At 46.3% G+C, this 16,061-nt stretch overlaps 1 protein-coding gene across 1 annotated transcript in view; it reads right to left on the bottom strand.

Moving 5' to 3' along the window:
- The window catches only part of plxnb2b (plexin b2b), a 103,112-nt gene that overhangs the window by 37,578 nt on the left and 49,473 nt on the right, over positions 1-16,061 (bottom strand). The gene's annotated exons all lie outside the window — the stretch shown is intronic.

Genomic DNA, 16,061 nt, shown 5'->3' with positions numbered 1-16,061 from the left:
GATCTGGTCCGCTATGGGTCAGTCATTAGTCAGATGCTAATGGAACGATCACAAGGTTGTGAGAGCACTACAGCATAAGTAAAGGACATCAAGATATGGAGTCAGGCTGTTGGGATAAAACTAATAAGAGACTCCCTGCAGCACACAAAGCATGTTATTGTATGACTCAATTCTCTGCTCCAGTTTTAACAAGGGTGTTATTTTGGTTTTAATTGACTTAATATCAGAAACAATCATTAGGAAAAAAAAAAAACTCCTGTGTGTGGGGGGAAAGAAAGATTAATGCCAAGAACTAGATCTCAAACCATAACACAATAAAGCCTATTTAAAAAGCTTGGATCGGTTCCAGCTTCGTTCCCTCTTTGCTTTTTTCCACAACACCTCCAAGAATAATATGCTCAGTAAGGATATTCCTTTGTTTAGGGAAACATGATCACAAAATATCCCTGTAAACTACAGACCGTCTCATGCGCTGGCTAACAGCAGGTGCCGGCGGCGTCCTCCTCGCTCACTGCTGTTTGCCCAGGCTGTGGTAAATATGGAACTGCAGGTGGCTTTGAGGCTGCTATTGCCCACACATCAAATGTGCATCTATGTGTGTGTTTCCGGCGGTATCAAGCCGACACGATACCACACACTCACCACAGAGGTATCTTCCTTCTCATTTCACCTTGCCAGTCAAGCCCACAGCCACACTTGTAAAAATGAAAACCTCTGATGAAGCTTCCTGGGAGTCGGCCACCGAAGCCATGTTTTATTATGTTAACCTGCCTTCCCTCACTGCACTAAGTGGGGAGACCACTGATTAGACATTTGCCCAGGGGGCCCAGTTAATTTCACCAGCAACTGTCCACTCCCCGATTCCCTGATTTTGTTTAGCTTTTCATTTCGCAGCCTCGCTCTTCTCCCCAAATCCATTTCACTTGGTAAATCTATCTTGCCCTTTTCAATTCATGCCCTTAAATATTTCCATTAAAACTGAAATGGTGCAATAAAATCCCTGGCTGTGCTTATTCAGGACAGGAGTGTGTGTGGTTGGTTTTTACTGTTTAAATTAAAGGGGAAGAGGGCGGTTACCATATTTGCAAGGGTTAACTAACAGCTGTACTTTAAACAACATAGAAAATCACTGTGAAGTAATGCATTTTTATGTGCCCACTACAGGGGGTGGACAAAATAAGGGGGACTTCAACTTTTAAGTAACTACATCACAAATTCAAAGGCAGCTACACAGGCATGCCATATTAAATTGATTGATTTACAAATCAGCATGAGGCAAGTAACAGAGCTCCAATGAGGCCAAATAATTGGAGCCCGACTTGCAGGTGCATCGGTCAAAAAAATGGCAAAAAATGCAAGAATTTATTTTATTTGGCAAAAATCATGACAACATAAGCCAAACAGACAAACTGCATTGGCAAAGAGTGGTCACAGGTTGAAGCTTACCAATGGGAACAGATGAACACCACAAAACTATGGCCTCGAATCAACACCACTGTGATACAGTCTCAGTTTCAACAAAGATTGCGCATCAAAGCCGGTATTTATGGCAGGGCTGCCACTCGGAAACCACTTATATCTAAACTTAGTCCTGGAGCTCAGAGTATGAAGCAGATTTCCATCTCCTTCGTCACTAAGAACTGGCGGCTTTCCTTCTTCAAGAACAGTGCAACATCCCAAGGATTGAAGGTGTTTTGAATGCAAAGGGTGGCCCTACTGCTTGTTATGTCCTTGATCTTGTACACTGTTAAGCCCAATGTCCACCAGATGCGGTACGGCTCCGGCATGGAAGCATTGAAAAATGTATTGAAAATTCATTGAAAAATGTATTAAAATGATTATGGTGTGATTTTTGCGGGGATCTGTACCAAACAAAGATGTTTTCTTAAGTCTGTAGAATATGATGTGGAGGCCAGGACATTTCTGCAGCATGACAATATTTAATTTAAAATGGTATTTTGACACACATTTCGCCTTTAACAAATATTGCGGTTCCTGCGATTTGAAAATTGCAGAAGGACATATTGCGATTTCGAAAAAATTTCGATTAATTGTTCAGCCCTATTTCGGCGTTTCATATTTTGTCTACTCCCTGCATGTTCGTTTCATTTCACATACAGAAACATCAAACTGAATGAGCTAGAATGCTGGTGGGCCTTCTATAGGCATGACTTAGAGCTTTCCGGAAAAATCAATCAAGCCACAATAACATGAAGGCCTGAATGTATTGCTTGTGATAATTGACATGCGTCATTTAACGCTCCTAATTTGCCGCTGCTATGGTGCACAACAGATGGGAGCTTTGAGGCATCAGAGGCACTGGCACCTGCCTTTCATCACAACAATTTGTTACAACACCGTATCATCGTTTCTTCAGAGAGTGACAAAAAATGCCCAATGGCATTCTACAGTCTGCTTCTTATATTTGGAGACCAGTTAGTAGCAAGACTAGAGAATTCATATTTTGTCCATACATCTACACATTTCTAAGTAACAAGCTAAATGACTCACTTAGTTTGTAGTCCTTGTATTGCATTTTTTAAGCCCTTTTGCTTCAAAATAGGTCAACAGTCACCGATGCTCCAGATTCAAACAAAGTTCTGAGCAGACAGGTCAAGGTAGTTTGACATGCCACTTGACCTTTCAGTGTGTATTTTTGCCAGCGGAAACACCTGGCACTTCCAATGCTTTTCTACTTGCTCCTGTACATCATAATTACACCTAGATCTGTGCATTGTAATGTTGCACAGAAGGCCAGAAACAAACAACAGCTGTTGCTAACTATTGCTTGGCCTTTTTTTGTTTTCACTGTTCTTAGTGGTTTTGTTTTGAGTAGTGTGTACTACGAGGCAGACTACTGTCTAAATATTCAATGTAATTGTCATATGCTGGCACTTTATAATAAATATGGACTAAAACTGATAAGCATGACTGCCTCTGTGCATATGCTTCTGATCTGTGCAATCCTTTAAAAGCTGGTAATATCCATATCCCCATCAATTCACTTGGCCATAATACAGACAGCACTACAAACCTCCTCCAAGGTGGATTACGCAAAATGTCAATGGTTTCTATAACAGAGAAAATTTCTTGGCTCCTTTGACTTCCTATCAACCATACTGTGACAAAGCAACTTTCTCGGACTATGATGTACAATGCAAGTGCAATTGTCTCGGGGCGCTCATTTAGGTTACAGAAAACTCCAGTTCCAGTTACTTCCATGACTTCAAAGAGTCTTTTTCCTATTCATGCAAATCCTATAGCCTGCCCCCATCCCAAAAAAAAAAAAAAATCTGTTATACAAATTTCCCTCAGATGCTGCGTTGTGGGTCAGTGCAAACGAAATCCTTAACATTTTTCAAAGGAGCTCGTGCTCTCCTAGGATGTCTCCTTCCGTCGCTCTATCATTTTTCATCCTTTTTTCATGGGCTTAATCCTGAACGCTGGAATTAAAGAGGCTTCAAAGAGCTGAAGAGAGGCAGACGTCTGGTGGGGGCGACACAGGTGGAACTGGGCCCATGTCTCCCCAGACCATCCCACCTCTCTTTTCTCAACATGTCTCTAAGCTGCTGTGAGGGACATGGCAACGAGGCGTGCCATATAACACGTGGCTATTCTGAATAAATAAAAAGCTGCTAAATTTAGAGGCTGTGCGCTGCATCAGCCTGCAGCTAATGAAGCCTCCAATGGCTTGGTATAAATAATAATGAAACACAGCGTGTGCTAACGAAGTTGGCACATCTGGAAAATGTAATCCTGATAAAGACGCAATTGTTGAATTAAAATTGTCTTTTGCAGAGGTTGAGGTTAACCCGAAATTAATAACATTAACTAATTCCTCCATGCCTCTTTCTCTTTAGTTCATAGTTACAGAAGTTAGGCAACTGCTTTTTCTGCACCGGTTTATCTCTACACTAGGACGGTAAGAGAGACATTAAGAGGAATATTTGTTCAGGTGCTACATGCACAGGCTTGAAAATCGGGAGACAGAAAGGTGTGTCTTTGTTGGCTGGCTAGTCCTCCTCACACACACACACACACACACACACACACACACACACACATACACCTTTGAGCTGACAGCTACAGTACCTTCTTCTTCACCCATCCCCCCCCACAAGTCAGGACATGCCTGGACAGGAAAAGCAGCTCTCAGCAGAGGAAAATGAAAGATAATTGAAAAATGGCAGGTGTGCGCATGGACACACAGAGATTTGTAGACTTAGAGATGCGCGCGCACGCACAAACAAGCACACACGCGCACAGCTTGAAGTGCTGACAAGGTAATCCCACTCCGACCACACAGAGACACTTCTCTTCAAACTGCCATGTGGCGTTCCTTTGACACCGGGGCAGTAAACCCAGTGTGGCAGTCCACACAAGTGTGCGTGAGGGAGACAGAGATCAGGAAGGCGAGCGGGGAAAATGGAGAGTGAGAATGTGTGTGTGTGATCTAATCATCGCACACACACACACAAACACTCCCTCAACTGCTGATGCGGCAGGTTTCGAACCAGCATGAGTGCTCCTCTCACTCATTAAAACAGATATGGAAGGGAAACTGATATAATAAATAAAGAACAGACACCCTACCCGCAAAACATAATAGGATATCACCCCATACGGAGATCATTCATATTCAGCACTTTTATATCGGAGAGCTGGCTCTGACAGATGCCAGGGTCTGACAGTGATGGGGTGGGGGAGGTGAGTGTCTTCATATTGGAGCGGCTTTCACTGTTACACGCTGATAAAAGTGAACTGCCATTAAATTAGTCGCATGTCCCCAGAGGCCCGGGGCTGGGCAGAGGGGTGAGCGAGGGGTTAATGTTCTACAGCCAATCTTCCCATGTCTCTCGCAGCACGCAAGTGTGCTGAAAAGGCCTGATAAAGTGTGAGGAAGGCAACATGACAAAGTGGGTTAGGAGACATACAAGGAGCACCGCCGGAAATGAGGGGCGGATCCTTGTCCTTATTTCCCCCCACCACCATCGAGCGGCAGAACAAGCGGCATTGTTAAGATGAAACATGAAGTGGGAGAGTGTGGAGAACTCCCTCTTTCTTTCCATGTCTCTCCCTCTCTTTTCTGATGCGCTCTTGTCCCATCCTTACAGTGGAATTGTTTCAGGAGTGCAATGGGAGGCTGGTGTGACGACGGCAATCCAATTTCCATATGAACAATTACCCTGCCGTCAGGGTTGGCAGTTCATTTATTTCAATTTGACTGACTGGGAGAGCCACGCTCACCAAGGCAGCCAGCCCAGCCATTGTATTCAGGGCACCAGGCGCGGACGGGGATTGATGGGCCTGGTCCACTTCAGAGGGAGAGCGGACCCAGCTGCCCTGGCCTGAATATGCTAACACCTTTAAAATGGCTTGTGACCCAAGGAGCGTGCGAATCACACTTGGCTGCCCCATTAGTCTCTCTGTGTGTGTGTGACCCCATTTTCATGTCCGTGTGTTTGTGTTTCTGTTATCATGTGCCCGTCCTCTTGTGCATGTGTGTGTATGGTGAGTGATGTATGAATGTAGGAATCAAGGGGTTCTAGCTCACACCCCCTACACACACACACACACACTCGGCATCCCTTCAGGCACACTGCTTTCCTCATTAGGACTGATAGCCTGTTTGTGTGTCTGTTTACCGCTCCGTCACCGCTCTCAAGGCTCCCGCTATCTCCCTCCTGCCAGCTGGACACTTGAGCAGGAAGGGTGCAAAACCACAAGCTCACACACACACATGCAGACATGCTACTCGGGCACAGCACATAAACACACATACTGAAATGTGCTGCCTGCACACACACACACACACACACACACAGACTAACCCTAACCTTCATACACCTGTCTCGCACCTTTCTCAGCCACCACCCTCAATGTCTCTTTTAATCTCTCACTCTCTGTTTGTCTCTTCCCCTCATACACATACACACATATATACACCCTCCCTCCCTCTCTCTTTCTGGGCAGCAGCAGGTTGGGCTAATCTCCCAATGCTAACTGGCCTCCCCCTCCCCAGCTGGATGTTGGAGCTCTCCAGCAGGACAGAGTGGCTGTTTGCTGTGTGGACACAGCTGGCGGATGTGGGGAACCTGATTAAACCGCCTGGCCTGGCGGAAAAGAGGCACTTTCAGGAGCCAATGGCTCCTCCGACGCCGCCGATACACACAAACAGTTGTCGAGATAGGCGTGCGCACGCAGGCTCACTAATCAACTCAACTCACAGATCAACATGTGAGATCCAACACAGTAACTTCATACAGTATGCATCAAGTTGCCCATATCAACAACTCTTCTTTGTGATACTTGATTGATCATTCTTTTATCGATTGCCCCTCTCCACGTCAGAGGTCAGCACACCTGGGGCTGGCAGCGATTCAGTGTCTTGCTCAGGGACACTTCGGCAGGGTGAATGCTTGAACCTGGGTGCTCTGGTTGAGAGGCGGTCTCCCTCCTCACTACGCCGCCCTGCTACCCTGCATCCAGTGCACGCTCACCCAACACCTACATGTACAATCAGGTTCCAACACACACACGCACACACAATTAAGAAGTCAGGCAGGCAGACTGACTGGTGGGAAAGAATCCATTACACACCTTATTGGTTATAATGATTTCACTTCGCCGGCATAAACGCCAATGAGCCATGAAGGTATCTTGTAATGTGGTTTAGTCTCACTGCCCAGCTTTCCTTTGGTTTCAAGGGGAATACTGATCTTATAGTGATTGACTGCTTGCCTGACCCATTATAGGAGTCCACACGAGTCGCACAAACTACATACCAGTGGATTAGGAGTTGCAACTGAACCTGCTAGCTGCTAATCCCCCCCACCCACTCATGTGTTTATAGTGACTCAGCCTTAAACACAGGTAGGGTGCTGTTGTGTACTGGATGTGAGAGGATCCATTGTGTGCAATTGTGAGAAAGGAGAGGCTTTGGTGATTTTGTCCAGGCTTGTGAGAGCTGAATGGGAGAAAGAGGTAACCCTAGGGAAGAGGGCAGAAGAGCATGGAAGGATGTATGTGTGTGTGTGTGTGTGTGTGTGTGTGTGTGTGTGAGTGTGAGTGACTGTGAGCGAGAGTGAGAGTGAGAGTGAGAGTGAGAGTGAGAGTGAGAGAAAGAGAAAGAGAAAGAGGAAGAGGAATGGAAGGAGAGCAACAACCTACACATACACACTACTGACTGGGTTTCAATAGCTCCTTTGTGTGAGCTGGCAGGTGCCTGTCACTCGTCAAGATGAGTCAGAGTGTGGATGGTGACTGAGCATTGTGGTGGAGAGATATGAGCATCAGCTTAGGCGCTGGAAGATTCCGGCTTTTGGTAATGACTATCAGCTATCGGGTAATGGTCCAAAGATTAGCTAGCTCTCCTCAGCATATGGAGAAAAGGTCACATTTAGAGCTCAGATGGTAATGGCTAAATTAGCTGCAAAAAATACCTCATAAAATGAAATTGCTTTTACTAGGAAGGAGTACTTTCCGCTGGCCGTGCAGAAGGAAATAGACTAGACTACTTTTAATTAGTGGGATGAGGAGAACTAATCACAGGAGGAGGTTTGACTGTGATAAAATGTATGTATGGCTCAGCACTGAAATAAAAACTCGACACAAGAGTACTAGAAATACAAGTGACTTCTAGCCACCTCTTTCTCACACACATTAAAGAAAAACACACACTTGTTATTGGCCCCAAGCATCCGCTGATTTTGAGACGACCCTCCACCAATTCTCCTTACAGTCACACCTCACCACCAAATGCTCTTGATCTTATCCAAACCACTCTGCTACACTCATCCTTCCGTCCCTCGATCCCTACAATCTTCATCCATCATCCATCAGCGCTGCCCCAGCCGGAGGGGAGAGAGCTGCTAAGCAGGGCCTGACTAATGGCTAAACAAACACTATTATCAGGCCTCGGTGGCCGAATGCTGAGCTACAGGAGCCCCAGAGCAGCTGAGGCTCTTAATACTTAATCCCTGCTGCCCTGCTCTGCTAGCGGCTGCTCTAAACTAGGCTGGGATGGGCGGGACTGAAGGTCCACTAATGAGGGACTAAGTACAGAAACATAGGCAGCCTAGTGGGGGAGGGGTCTGGGGGAGAGGGGGACATCACACATACGCGTGCACACACACAGAAACGCTTACACACACATAAACGCTTACACACACACAAACACACTTAGCTGAGAATAGACTGTATTAAGAGGGGGTAGAGGGGAGTGTGGCCCTCTCGTCTCGGCCAATTCCCCCTCTAAAAAAGGCTCAGGGAGAAGTTAATGAGCCTGTTACAGCCCCACAGTTCCCTTGATAAGGCCGCTGATTACGCCACATGTTCGGGCAAGAGGAGTGTGTGTGCGTATATGTGTGTGTTTGCATGTGCATTTGAATATTTGTGTGTGTGTGTGTGTAGATGTGTCACCTGACCCAAAGCGGTCATCTGCTAATCATACGTTCACAAGTCAGGAATGCACTTTTGAATTTTCTGACAGACACACGCTCGAATGCGCACACGCACACACACACACACACACACACACATACATACAAACCAATCAGCACTCTCAGGGCGCAATCTATTCGGCTCTCTCACACTCACTCGCCTACGCGCACAAACGAACAGCGTTCACACCCATGATCACATCACAAACACACACACACACACTTGCACACTCAATCAAGTGTGAGTGAGTGAGTGAGCCACTCAATGAGAGTGGGTGATTAGGCCCTGGGAGAGCAGGCCTGACCTTTCCCTCCACATCAAGTCCTCCATACGCATGTGTTTTTTTATGAGTCAGTGGCTGTAAGCTCTCGGGCTCGCGCCACTTCACATCAAATGTCACTGACTTAAATGAGACGGCCAGACACAGAGACCGGCAGGAGATGGCGAGAAGGAAAGGAGAAGAGAGAGAAGCAGAGAGAAAATGAGAGAAAGAGAAGGGATTATTACAGTTGGCTGCAAGAAAGAGAGGTTGAGAAAAGCCAAAGCGGGAATGACATAAAGGGAGGGACAGAGAGAGAGAGAGAACGTTGTCACCAATCAATCTTCCGCTCTCAGTTTTCTCCCTGTGTGCATGAGAAACAGCAAAGCGGAGGTATTTTTAAATTCCTTGTCGGTTGTGGGAATACAGCGCGGGCCCTCGTGGGTACACAAACCTCCCCCTCTTCCCCTCCTGATGGTTGAGTCTGCACTTCCACATTCTCAGACCTCAGACAGACAGAAAGACAGACAGTCTGAGTCAGGCCACTGGGGAAGAAGTGAGCGGGGGCAGCTGAGGCTTTGGACTTGCACTCCTAAACTTCTCCTAAACACTGCTGAAGGCAATACTAGCTAGTGGCCAAATTAACAGTGTGCTTATCGTCATGGGTGCTTTTTTAATTACATCCAGAGAGGGCATGTACATGCGGACACTGGAAACACCATGCACACAGACACACACACAGACACTTTGGCCTCCAGTTCAGCTCCTGATGCCTGCAGGTTATGCGATGCTGGTGGGACCGGGGACGAGCTGAGCAGCAGAAGTACTGTCCTTTCTCTCCCCTTTCTCTTCCTCTCCCTTCCTCCCTCCTCCCGTCATCGCCGTAGATCTCAGAGGAGATAGTGAGCCGGCACTCACCGTTGACGGGCCGGAGGACGTGGCGCGACGCCCAGGTTAATTAAGTTTGAAATCGTGGAGATGATCAGCGGCGCTGCCAGTCAGGCTGCCAGCCTCCCTCCACTGCCGCACCCTTGCTACTACCACAATGCTCTGTCTGTCTGACAGGCAGGAACGTGTGAGTGTGTGCATGCGTGTGTGTCAGTGTGAGTGCGAAAGTGTGAGCGAGGAAGACAGAGAATGTGTTTTTATGCACGTGTCTGAAAAGGAATAGAGACAAGAAAGGGATGCGCCAGGTGTGTGCGTGTGTGTTTGTTCTTGCATTTCTTTCCTTGTGTAAACCATTTTGAGTTTTTGCAGTGAAGACATGTTTTCAAAGTGAGGTCATTTTGGCCAGTCCTCACTTCTTCAAGGGGAAAGTTTAGGGTTAGGAAATTAATGTAATCAAATGAAGGTCCTCATAAGGATAGAAGTACAAGGATATGCGGGTGAGTGTGCCTTTGTGTGTGTGTGCACGTGCGTCCCACTTCATACAAGCATACATAGCATGGCACACACACTCATACACAGAACGTCTATCCTCCATAACTCTCACACACACACATACACACACACACACCTGCCTAACAGAACAGTGAAAAAACACAGTCTCCAAATCCCATCCAGGCTACAGCCCTTTCCCGGCCATGATTGCTCTGTTCCCCAGGAGGCTCCTATAAGAAGCTGGGGCTGCGGTGATTGTTGATGGATGCCTATTGGCATGAGCAGCACGTAGAGCCACCCACTCCCCCCCCCCCCGCACCCCTACCACCTGTAATCCTGGAAAAATGGACTCCAGGTATTAGTGAGACGCTTAAAAAGGCAGGAGCCATTTCATACAGTGCCACACACACACGCACGTTAAACTTATTTGTACTATGCTTAGGGGCTCGAGGCTATTATTCCCCCAGCTCAATATCAAAACCCTGACCGCTAAGAGGGTGCATGTATGTATGATGTGTGATGCAGACACACATGCACATGTGCACTCCTCACCCGGTGAATGTGTAGTCTGGGGCTGCAATATATTCAGACAGTCAAATCCAGCAGCGATTTAGAAATTGCAGCAGTCGATGTTGCATTTTCGCTTCCGTTTTGATTAATTGCACAGTCCTAGCATGATCGCGGTTTCTAATCAAATGCAGACAAACAAAGGTCAGAGGGAATTAGCCCCCCACCCACTAAAAATAAGCTCCTTTAATCAGGTTGCAGATGGCCTGATAAGCAGCAGGGTGGCATTAAGGACCGGTCGTGTGGCGTAGCCGAGGCGTGTCACCGATAGCATCTGCACCTCGTCTCTAAAGGTGCCACTGTGTCTTTCATGTCAGGTGAGTGCGCTGACATTCTGTCACATCCAGACTTTAGATGTGGTGGGGGTGGGGGGGGGGGGGGGGGGCAAACATCAAAGTCTGGGTTTCTGCTGGCAGGGGGCTAACACAGAGACACAGACACACGCAAAACGCTCAAAACACCCATCTGAAAAGACACGTGCACGCTCACACACGCGTGCATATACACCAACCATGGCCAGTGACAAGCATTAAGTTTGAGTGTGAGATAGCGCTGATGTCTGCCAGTGGACCCTACATTCCAGTCTCTTTATCTCTTGAGCCTTCTGTTGATAATTACAGCCATCCTCCTCTCGCTCCCTTACTCACACCAAGCTGCCAGTCCACACAGCCAGAGCCAGAGGAATTATCACCTGGTGCCATCGCAAAAAGGAGCAAACCAAGGTCAGGCCCTGTGTTCAATTTCACTTTTGATTCCAGTCCACCTCTCTCTCTCCTCTACCACTTATCCACTCCGTCCTCCCGCCCACCCACGCCGTTGAATTTCACTTCAGGACTAACCTCTATTTCCAGGACAACCAGCGCCTCGACACTCATTCATTTCCAATCCTGCAGAGTGGCCGACTGAATGGAAATTGACGATTCAATTTTTGGAATGAAACTCAAGAGTCCTTTTGGAATTGACTCCCCCCCCCCTCCCCGCTCACCCTCCCCTCTCCTGCTCGCGTGCCCGTTCTGCCACTCCTCTGCCCCCGCCGCTCGCCGTCCCCGTCCTGGTCAGCCAATTTCTCCGCTTGTATGGAGACGTGGGCGAGATGGCTACCGCAAAGCGCTGCTTAAAAACGCCCTTCAACTCCCACCGACTTCTCTCAGACACCTTTTCTCCTTGCCCTGTTTCTCTCATCACTAAACTGCCGTCAAAAAAGCAAACACCTACAACCAAAGGGTTTATTCCCAGCATCGCTCCCAGCTGGATGTTGGGTGGCAATTTAAAAATGATCTATGCAAATGTAATTTCGCTGTGTGTCATCTAACACAGCCAATTAATGAGCGCGCTTCTCCAACCCAACTATAAATTAACAAGGCTAGATATAATAGCTAGATTAATGTGTTTTTCTGGCACTTGCCTAATTGCTCGAAGACTCCGGTGGGGCTACTGAGAGCTGGCTCATTTCTATGTGTGATAGATTGAGTTAAAAGTAAGAGGGAGAAATGCAAGCGCAAACTCTATTTATCATTTATATGAACTTTGTTGTCTATCTTATTGGCTCTTATTGAGGGAATGTATGAGAAAAGCCACGAGGGAAGATATTTTTTCCTTAGGGAACTTGTATTTACTTCAACAGAACTGACTAGTATCAGTTGTTAGATTGAATTCAGTCTGAAGGACGGCATTCGTTTTAGTCGGACTTTGGAATTCATTAATGGAAAACAAATTCATAAGTAGTCAGGAGGGCATATGTGTATGGATGGCATATCTGTTGACTCATTAATGAGAAATGAGAGCTTAAGGCAGAGAGAGCGCATGCAAGAGAGAGAGAGAGAGAGAGAGAGAGAGAGAGAAAGGGTGATACATAGAGGTAGGGAGACAGAGAGGATGAGTAACCGTCTGTGTCAGCCAGAGGAAAGAAAGAAAGAAAGAAAGAAAGAAAGAAAGAGAGAGAGACACACACAGAGAGAGAGAGAGAGAGAGAGAGAGAGAGAGAGAGAGAGAGAGAGAGAGAGAGAGAGAGAGAGAGAGAGAGAGAGAGAGAGAGAGAGAGAGAGAACAAGCTCAAGGATCCAAAACAGCACATCACCAACAAGGCGGCCCTTTGTTTTGCCCCTCTCAACCGATTGTTCTCTTCGCCGAGGGTGAAAACGCTAATCCGCTGTGGAAAGGGGAGTTGGGAGGATTTACTCTAAGTATCCTTATTAGTGGGAATTCACTGATATGGGGGGGTGTAGGAGTGAGGGGAGGGGTACAGGCCAGGATGAACAAGGAGGAAGAGGAGAACTGCAGCAGGAGTGTAGTGTACTCTGAATACACTGTAGGTACCATGAATCTTTAATACAGGGCTTAATGGTGAGGGAGGGAAGAGGGGAGGAGTGGAGCATATAAAGAGAGAGAGTGAGAGAGAGGGAGAGAATCTCTCAGAGGAGGTTACTGAGCTCCCCGTATCACAACACTCCTGATAAGCGGCAGCCTCCAAGGATCAAACCTAATTCTCCACGGTTTCAACACGACCGCCAAGTCCCTTTGAGACGCGGGAGAAGGCGGCGAGGAAGGAAAGAATTCCCTTTGTCTTAAAAACCAAACAGCGACAGGCTTGATGTGCAGATAGAAATGGATAAAGGATCTTTCCAGGTGATAAATTTCTTAATTGCTTTCGTTAAACACATATCCTGCTGGAAGCTCGGCCATGGTACATCGTTTTAATTACACGCACAAGAGCCTAATTAGTTGTATCTGTTGTACCACAGGCTAACGTGCACCCAATTAGGCCCATATCAAAGGATGGTACAGTCAGACAGTGAGAGAAACTCGGTCCCTTTGTTCTCCAACAGCACTCATCTAACAGAAGAAAGTAAAGACGGCGCTTACATTTCTCCCCCCCCCAGCTGATGCTGATGTTGCCATGATCACCCCTGCTATCTTTAAACTGAAGAGCACTTGCCACCTCTCAAATTAAATACAGTAGTTTGTGTGTGTGTGTGTGTGTGTATGTGTGTGTGTGTGCACGCACGCACACAGGTTGCTGCCTCAGGTGTCTCTATCTCTTTGTCTCACTAATTATCGATGATATCGCTAAAGTGGAAAAATCATTTGTACGATAACCAAGAATAAACAATACAATTCAATGTTGTGGCATCCAGAGGCCTCGTGACAATGCATGGATTAATACTGCCTAACTGTCTAACTGCCAACTGGCTAATCAATATTGATCATGCAAGGGCAAATATCTACATGCAGAGGGTAAGCACGTGTGTGTACATGAGCAAAGACAGATAAACAGTTTAAAAAAAACTCATCCATGTTCCAGTATTTATAGAAGTAATCTTTCAGCAGGTTTGAAGCATTATGTACATACTGTATATTGCATTTATAGTTGTACATTTAATGTTCACTCAGCACTGGATGGGAGAATAGATAGGTGTAAAGGTATAAGTGATAGCACATTAGTTTATAGGAGTATAGGCAGATCGGGACATAATAGTGTAGCAGCATATAGGAAGTGTGTATATGTGTCTACAGGGGTATATCTACACGTGTATGTATTTGGGTGTGTGTATATATACACATACACAGTACATATAGCTATGTATATATGTGGTTTTCTATATACGTAAGTATACATCTACTGAAGTTATTTCTCTCACTTTTCTTTTTGTTTTATTTTATTGTTTATTTTTTTCTTTCATCTTTTTACAATTTTACTATTAACCTTTTTGTTCTGTGGTTTGGATTGTGTGTATTATCTTAAAAAAAAAAAACTAATAATAAATAAATAAAATAAAAAATGACTAATCATAAAAAAGAAACATTGGCCAACTGTGGTCTCAAAGGTCTGAGCCACTGATCGGCCCCCAAATGGAACAATCAATGAGAGTCACTGCCTGAAGTGCAATCGTGATACCATTCAGTGCTTTCCTCAGGGTTTCTCCCAAAGAAGGTCAACGATATTTTAAAGGATAAGTCTTGTGGATGAATTGTGAAATACAACCGATGAAACCACTACAAGGGTGGTACTGTGCTAGCTCATTGTTATAGGGGCCCTCAGGGATGGTATGATTTAGCCTAGCAAGAAATGCCACATTAAAAACATGACATGAAAGCTTGAAGCTAAAACTGCTCCAAAACATTGACAAAAAAAGCCTTCAAAAAAGAACTCCCTCATGGCATTACAAACAACATGGGTAGAATAGAAACAGCCGATCCAGCACTTTGGAAATACAACAGGATCAAAGCTTTCTCAACTTCTTCACATCCCCAGAAGAACCGCTCCTTCTTCCGCACTGGGGTGGGTGATCTCAGAAACTTCCACATCTATCTCAGGTTCTCACAAAACTTCAACATTCAGCTAAGCGAGCTTTTCCTCCTCCCTTGTGCGATTTAAACGCATTTCAGACAGCACATAATGGTCTCCTGGGGCGGTGCTACAGCAGAATTGGAGGGAGACAGCATTTCAGAGCATGTACCGTTTCATCTCTGCGTGTTCCCCTGTTAGCTGTTAACAACCATGGAGGTCTACTGTACTCTACAATCACTCTCATCAGTCAACGGAAAGCAGCCAGGGTGCATCTCGGAATTAGCTGCACCTAAATGGAGTCCACTGAGCAAGCCTGTAGTGTTTTTTTCCCCAACCGCGATTACAGCCCCAGAGCGCGAGAGGAGGCGTTGCCGGCTCTCCCCCCCCCCTCGGCGCGCTCAAAACACAGCTGGCGAGGTTTTCAGCACCTCCACTCCATGTCTGTTTATAACTTGTATAGAGATGCAGAGAGAGGCAACTTCTCTGGGTGCCCGCGCCTTGTTTTGTAGCTGGGGTAAACATGATATAAGCTGGCAGATGTGAACACTGAAGCACACTGAAGTGTATCCACCGTAACCAAGTGGCACAAATAAAAACTAGCTGTACAGATGTAGATGCAGGAGTGCACACAATGTGTTGTTAAGTGGCATGTGGTGCAGCTGGTCCATCTCCCTGATTGGTGCCATTCTACCTCTGCAGGAGACAAACTAGGCTCATAGGTTGGCAATCCACATCCCGAATGGTCCCTGACAAGTCAGATCTGACGGCGGGGAGGCAGCTAGTGATTGTTACCATGGCGATGGTAGAGCAAGGATCAGGAGGTTAGATCGGATGGCGTGCGGCTCTTGATAGCTGCGTGAGGCCACATATGGGAGACATTCCCAAGGTTTATAATCACTGTCGGCCACCAGCTCTAGTGGTCTGTGCGCACGCGTGTATTTATATGTGTGTGTGTGTGCGTGTGTGTGTGTGTGTGCGCATGTGTCTTCCAATCTTCCTGGGAAACTCATCTGGTCTAAGCTTCCAACTGGCAGTGAAATCCTAAAATCCTACCTACCAGCTTTCTCATGAGTGACAATCTTCTCTCACAGGTCCCTCATGGGTTCTTACTTTTAAAAGAAAAAA

The sequence above is a fragment of the Centroberyx affinis genome, unplaced genomic scaffold, assembly GCF_046629955.1.
Source record: "Centroberyx affinis isolate AG114_WGS23_722 - 3 ecotype Tasmania unplaced genomic scaffold, CSIRO-AGI_Caff_v1 ptg002607l_1, whole genome shotgun sequence".
Classification (NCBI taxonomy): Eukaryota; Metazoa; Chordata; class Actinopteri; order Beryciformes; family Berycidae; genus Centroberyx; species Centroberyx affinis.
The sequence above is the reverse complement of the archived record's forward strand: the minus strand, read 5'-3'. Positions and strand labels throughout refer to the sequence as shown.